The sequence below is a fragment of the Leucoraja erinacea genome, chromosome 14 (assembly GCF_028641065.1).
Source record: "Leucoraja erinacea ecotype New England chromosome 14, Leri_hhj_1, whole genome shotgun sequence".
NCBI classification, from domain to species: Eukaryota; Metazoa; Chordata; class Chondrichthyes; order Rajiformes; family Rajidae; genus Leucoraja; species Leucoraja erinaceus.
Genome location: NC_073390.1, coordinates 17,104,409 through 17,110,676, shown reverse-complemented (window position 1 = coordinate 17,110,676; position 6,268 = coordinate 17,104,409). Strand labels below are relative to the sequence as shown.

General features: G+C 43.9%; 1 protein-coding gene across 1 annotated transcript in view; it reads left to right on the top strand.

Annotated features, from left to right (window-relative positions):
• Positions 1-396: 396 nt before the first annotated feature.
• Positions 397-6,268, top strand: part of LOC129703323 (phospholipid scramblase 1-like) — a 47,002-nt gene continuing 41,130 nt past the window's right edge. Inside the window, exon 1 of the mRNA XM_055645687.1 lies at positions 397-507. The gene's annotated coding sequence lies outside the window, so the exon portion shown is untranslated. The remainder of the gene's footprint in view (positions 508-6,268) is intronic.

Sequence of the window (6,268 nt, the reverse complement as noted above, 5' to 3'; positions counted from 1 at the left end):
GAACTGTTCCATAATCCATCTAAGATTGGAAAATGATATTAAATGCATGCCCTAATTGCATAGCTACCCCTCTAGCCCTTGGAGATACAGGTAATCAGTCCCTGGAGATTTATTTGCTTTTAGTTTTATTTATTTCTCCAGAACTTACTTTGTGATATAATTTTCTTTTATTTTCTTCTTTTAGGACTGAGGCTCCCTTGTACTTTTGATTTTTTTTTCCAATTCTCTTCCCTGATTTAATAGTATTTGTGTAATTGTTCTACCAATATTTTGTGCCCAATTAAAAACTTGCAGATTGCTGGTCTGCTCTCGTTCAAATAATAGCGTGTTATCTGAGATGGCTGCGTGTTTCCTGAATCACAAAATAAATAACATCTCCAGGGGATCAAAGACAGGAAGCACCGCCCACATGAACAGCCTAAGCAACATACATGCAAGAACTGCTCACATTTCCTGTTGCACAGAGGGATTTGTTCGATCAAGAGTGGTTTTGGCAGCGTCCACAAGGTAAGAAAATGAAAAGTTTCTTCCATTCAGAATGATGCTGTTTGCCAGTTTCTAATCTCCATAATGGTTGCTTCATGGCAATAGGAGGGGAAGATTAACTGGTGATTGTGGTGTTTGTGTATGTGCTTAAAGTGACCAACAATGTTTGAGCCCTGTCCACCTAATTGAGGTTGGAGGGAGCGGCGTTAATTCTTGAACAAATTCCCACTTCTTGTCCTGAACCCGCAGGGCAGTGAAAGAAACAGGTTATACTGGAAAGGTCATAAGTTGTTATTTCATCCCGTTAAAGGTACACGTACATATAGGTGTTGCTGATGGTAAAATCAAATTAAATATGACTCTAAACTTTGACTAAGCACTTTATATATTTTGAAATGGAGGCGGGAGATTGTAATACAGTCACAAAATGCTGGAGTAACTCAGCGGGCCAGGCAGCGGCCTCTAGAGAAAAGGAATAAAGGACATTTCAGGTCAAGACTAGGAGTCAGGGCAGAGGGAAACTCGAGATATGAAAAGGTTCAAAACCACTCAGAGCCGGCACTGATGGCCAACAAGCCCAAAATGGTTCAGTATTGCCTGTGGAAGAGGTGATAATGAAGGGATAATTGAAGTGTAAACTAGCAGGAAAATCAGGGTGGGGGAGGGACAGAGAGAAAGAGAAAGAGAGAATGCAAGGGTTACTTGAAATTAGAGAAATCAATTTTCATAACGTGGGGTTATAATATTCTTTCTTAACATTGACTGTACCAGCGATTCTAATTTAGAAATAATCTCTGATACTAATGGGTAGTCTACACTACCTGTTGCAGAAACAAAGTTCCCTGTATTTCACTGCAGGAAATAGGTTGAATAATGTTGGTAGTCGTTTTGTTTAGTTTCAGTTTAGATGAACAGCGTCATCGACCCACCGAATCTACACAGACCAATGATCACCCATACACTATTATAGTTGGTACTAGTTGGGACAATTTACAGAAGCCAATGGACCTGCAAACCTGCATGTTATTTGAATGTGGGAGGAAATCGGAGACCTGGAGAAAAACCTACATTGGTGTCGATATTTCTATTGTCACGTGTACTGAAAAAACTTTGTTTTGTGCTCTATCTAGGCAAAACATTCCATAAATGAGTACATCAGGTAATGTTGCAGAGAGAGAGTAAATAGAGTGCCGAATATAGTGTTATAGTAAAAAGTCAGTGTAGATTTTTAAAAAGTGCAAAGGCCGCAACAAGGCAGATCGGAAGATCAAGAATTAAACCCTAGCATATGAAAGGTTCATTCAAGAGTTTTGTATGTAGGGAAGAAGCTATTCCTCAATCTGGCCATATGTGCTTTCAAGCTTTTGTATCAACTGCCAGATAGAAGAAGATAGAAGGGCTGGCGTGTGAGTAGTCCTTGGTTACATTGGCGACTGACCTGAGGAGGAGGCAAATATGAATGGAGTCGATGGTGGGTGAGAGGCAGGTCGGGGGAAACTAGGCTTCATTCACAACTCTCTCTAATGTCTAGAAACAAGGAATTGTAGATGCTGATTTAAAATAAAGACAAAGTGCTGGAGTAATTCAGTGGGTCAGGCAGCGTCTTTGGAGAACATGGAAAGGTGGTATTTCGGTTTGGGATCCTTCAGGCAGGTTGCTGGGTGGAGGGGAAAGAAAGACGGAAGAGAGGCAAGATAAAGCCTGGTAGGTAATAGGTTAATACAAGTGAGGAAGGTTTTTTGATAGGCAGATAGTTGGAGGAAGCCAAGACATGAAAAGACAGAGGGAGTGAGACAAAGCGATTGAAGTTGCCGAATTGTGAAGCTACTTTGAAGGATTATAGGTGAAAAGGGAGGGGGACGGGAGAAATAGATGCAAGTCCAGACATGGTACAGGGAAGGGAGAGGATATGGGGATTATATGGGAGGAGAAGGGAAAGGGGGAGGGTTATGTGGTTACCTAAAATTAGAGCATTCAATATTCACATCATAGGTTGTAAGTTACCTAAGTGGAATATGAAGTGATGTTCCTCCAGTTTGCATGTGCCCTTACTCAGGCAATGGAGGAGGCCCAGGATAAAAAGGTCAGAATGGGAATGGGAAAGGGAGTTAAAATGGTTAGCAACCGAGAGATCCAGTGGGCCTCGGCGGACTGAGCAAAAGTGAACCTAACCTGAGAAAGGACATCAGTCTGAAGAAGGGTTTCGGCCCGAAACGTCGCCTATTTCCTTCGCTCCATAGATGCTGCTGCACCCCCTGAGTTTCTCCAGCATTTTTGTGTACCAGAGAAAGGACATTCTTGCCATAGAGGGAGTGCAGAGAAGGTTCACCAGACTGATCCCTGGGATGTCAGGACTTTCATGTGAAGAAAGACTGGATAGACTCGGCTTGTACTCGCTAGAATTTAGAAGATTGAGGTGGGATCTTATAGAAACGTACAAAATTCTTAAGGGGTTGGACAGGCTAGATGCAGGAAGATTGTTCCCGATGTTGGGGAAGTCCAGAACAAGGGGTCACAGTTGAAGGATAAGGGGGAAATCTTTTAGGACCGAGATGAGAAAAACATTTTTCACACAGAGAGTGGTGAATCTCTGGAATTCTCTGCCACATAATGTAGTTGAGGCCAGTTCATTGGCTATATTTAAGAGGGAGTTAGATGTGGCCCTTGTGGCTAAAGGGATCAGGAGGTATGGAGAGAAGGCAGGTACAGGATACTGAGTTGGATGATCAGCCATGATCATATTGAATGGCGGTGCAGGTTCGAAGGGCCAAATGGCCTACTCCTGCACCTATTTTCTATGTTTCTATGTCTATGTTTCAATGTTCTCTTTTCCAACTTTCTTCCTTCCCCCCTCCGGCTGCATCTGTGTAAAGAAACCATGTAAGGAAGGGCAGCACAGTGGTGCAGCGGTAGAGTTGCTGCCTTACTGTGCCTGTTACCCAAGTTCTATCCTGATCCAGGTGCTGTCTGCATGAATTTTGTACCTTTTCCATGTGATCACGTGGGGTTTTTCAGGGAGCTCCAGTTTCCCCCCATTGGCTTGTAGGTTAATTGGCTTCTGTAAATTGTCCCTAGTGTGCAGGATAGAACAACTGCGTGGGGGATTGCTGACTGGTGCAGACTTGGTGGGCCATAGGGCCTGTTTCCATGCTGTATCTCTAAACAAAACTAAAATCGAGTCAAGAGGCAAGAGTCCATGATGTTTAATAGTCATATCCACGGAAACGAAACAAAGAATTTCCGACTTACAGCAGCATAACAGGTCTGTATACATAGTGCTTAATAGATAACTTAATAAAACAAACAAAGAAAAAGAATTTCAATTAAAAAAAACAAACGTTAGTGCAAGACAAAACAAAACCGTGACAAACTGGAGAAGAAGGGTCTTTATTCAAACATGTTATCTTGGTTTTTCCTTCAGCATTTACTTCCCGAAATGCTGAGTGTTTCCTGCAATTCTGTTTTAACTTAGGACTTGTAGTTTTATTTTGATTTCCTTTCATTTTATTTTATTCTGACTCTTTTGCTCAACTAGGTTAAAGTGTATTATTATCACATAAAGCACAGTGAATAGCTTAGTTTAGAATATTATCCAGTCAAATCAGGTAAATACGATCAAGCCTAACTCAAAGTTCAATAGGTAGAACAAAAGGGAAGATACAGAGTGCATAATATAGTTCTCAGCATTGTAGCGCACTAATTCCAGTTCCAAGTCCAATGTTGGCAACAGGGCAGAGGTGAATCAGACAGTGCCCTAGCTTCTGGAAGTTCCTTTCTGAAGCCTAATGACAGAGGGGAAGAAGCTTTTCCTGAGTCTGGTGGTATGTACTTTCAAGCTTCTATATCTTCTGCCCAAGGGGGAGGTGGGAGAAGAAGGCATGACCGGGGCGGGACAAGTCTTTGATTATGTTTGGTCGAAACATTATCTCTGGAACTCTCTGCCACAGAGGGTAGTCGAGGCCAGTTCATTGGCTATATTTAAGAGGGAGTTAGATGTGGCCCTTGTGGCTAAGGGAATCAGGGGGTATGGAGAGAAGGCAGGTACGGGATACTGAGTTGGATGATCAGCCATGATCATATTGAATGGCGGTGCAGGCTTGAAGGGCCGAATGGCCTACTCCTGCACCTAATTTCTATGTTTCTATGTTTCTATGTTGGCTGCATTTTCGAGGCAGCTTGAAGTGTAGATGGAGTCAATGTTGGGAGATCTTGTCTGTGTGATGGCCTGGGCTACATCCACAACTCTACAATTGCTCAGGGTCTCGAGAGGAGGTGCTCCCAAACTAAGCTGTGTTGCCACCCAGCAGTATGCTTTCTGTGGTGCATAATGCCCCTGTCCCACTTAGGAAATGTGAACAGAAACCTCTGGTGACCTTGTGCCCCACCCAAGGTTTCCATGAGTCACCAGAGGTTTTGGTCGCTTGCCTGGAAAGCCTCGACTGAAGCGTGAGCTGCATCTACTGACCAAAGGTCCTACAGGATCTTTGCTGCCGACCACACACACACACACACACACAAACACATCGTGAAGGTGGGGGCCAGGGACAGCGGAGGAATGCTGTCTGTCCGATGAAGAGGAAGGTAAACGGCTGCCACAGAGCACGGTAAGTCCTTTAGAGAGCGCAGGAGGGAGGGAGAGAAGTACAGAGAAGGGGAAGAGAAGGGGGGAGAAGGGGGAGAGAAGGGGAGGAGGGGGGGGGGGGAGAAGGAGTGGAGACAGTTTTAAGAAGTTTAATAAAGTTAGCGGGCATTTTACCTTCCGGCGGATCTTCTAGGTCCTGAAAACCAAAGATCGGTAGGATCTTTGCTGAAAACTCCAATGAGCCAATCAAAATGGCCGGTTAGCGAAGGGGATGGCCTTCGACTGCCTGTAGGTAAATAGCAACCCTACTCCACTTGCTTCGACCAAACGGCAACCTATTTTTAGTCGAGGCCGGTTTCGTTTTTTTTTAAATAATCGCAGGAACATAGAAGAAGTCTCGACTATGCGGAAACCACTTTCCACCATTAGAGAGAGTGACCAGAACCTCCGGGAACCTCACGGAAACCTAGGTTGGGGCGCAAGGTCTACAGAGGTTTCCGTTCAGGTTTCCTAAGTGGGACAGGGGCTTTAGTCAGAGTTTGTAAAAGTCTCTAGACTCGTGCCAAATTTCCTCAGTCTGCCTGAGGAAGTAGAGGTGTTGGCGCGCATTCTTGGACTACACATTCGTGTAGTAGGGACACGCCAAATCGTTCGTAATATTTACACCCAGGAACCTGAAGCTCTCAACCATTTCCATTTTTACGCCATTGAGTCTGATTGGTATATATACTTCACCAAGCTTCCTGAAGGACAAATCCTTGTGGGTCACTGGTCTTACGAATTATTGTGGATGATGTACTTTCATCAAGCCTCACTGATTGTGGGATGTGACGCAAAATGTCAAGGATCCAGTTGCAGAGACGGGTGTTGTTTTCTAGGTCTAGGAGTTTGGAAATTAGTATGAATGGGATTAGATATTGAAGGCACAGGTCCACTTGATAAATAAGAGTCTAAAATAGTCTCTAACATAGACGTAAGTAGGTGTCCTTGTTATCCAGGCATTTTTGAGATTAGTTTAGGGCCATGGAGATAGTAACAGCTGTTGTGATGGTAAGCAAACTGCAGTGGATTAAGGCTGGCTGGGAGACATGGGTTAAGTGGACCATCATCAGTCTCTCAAAGCACTTCATGGTGGCGGATGTCAGAGTCACTGGACAGTAGTTATTAAGGCAAGCCAACTGACTTGCATTTGGCACCAAG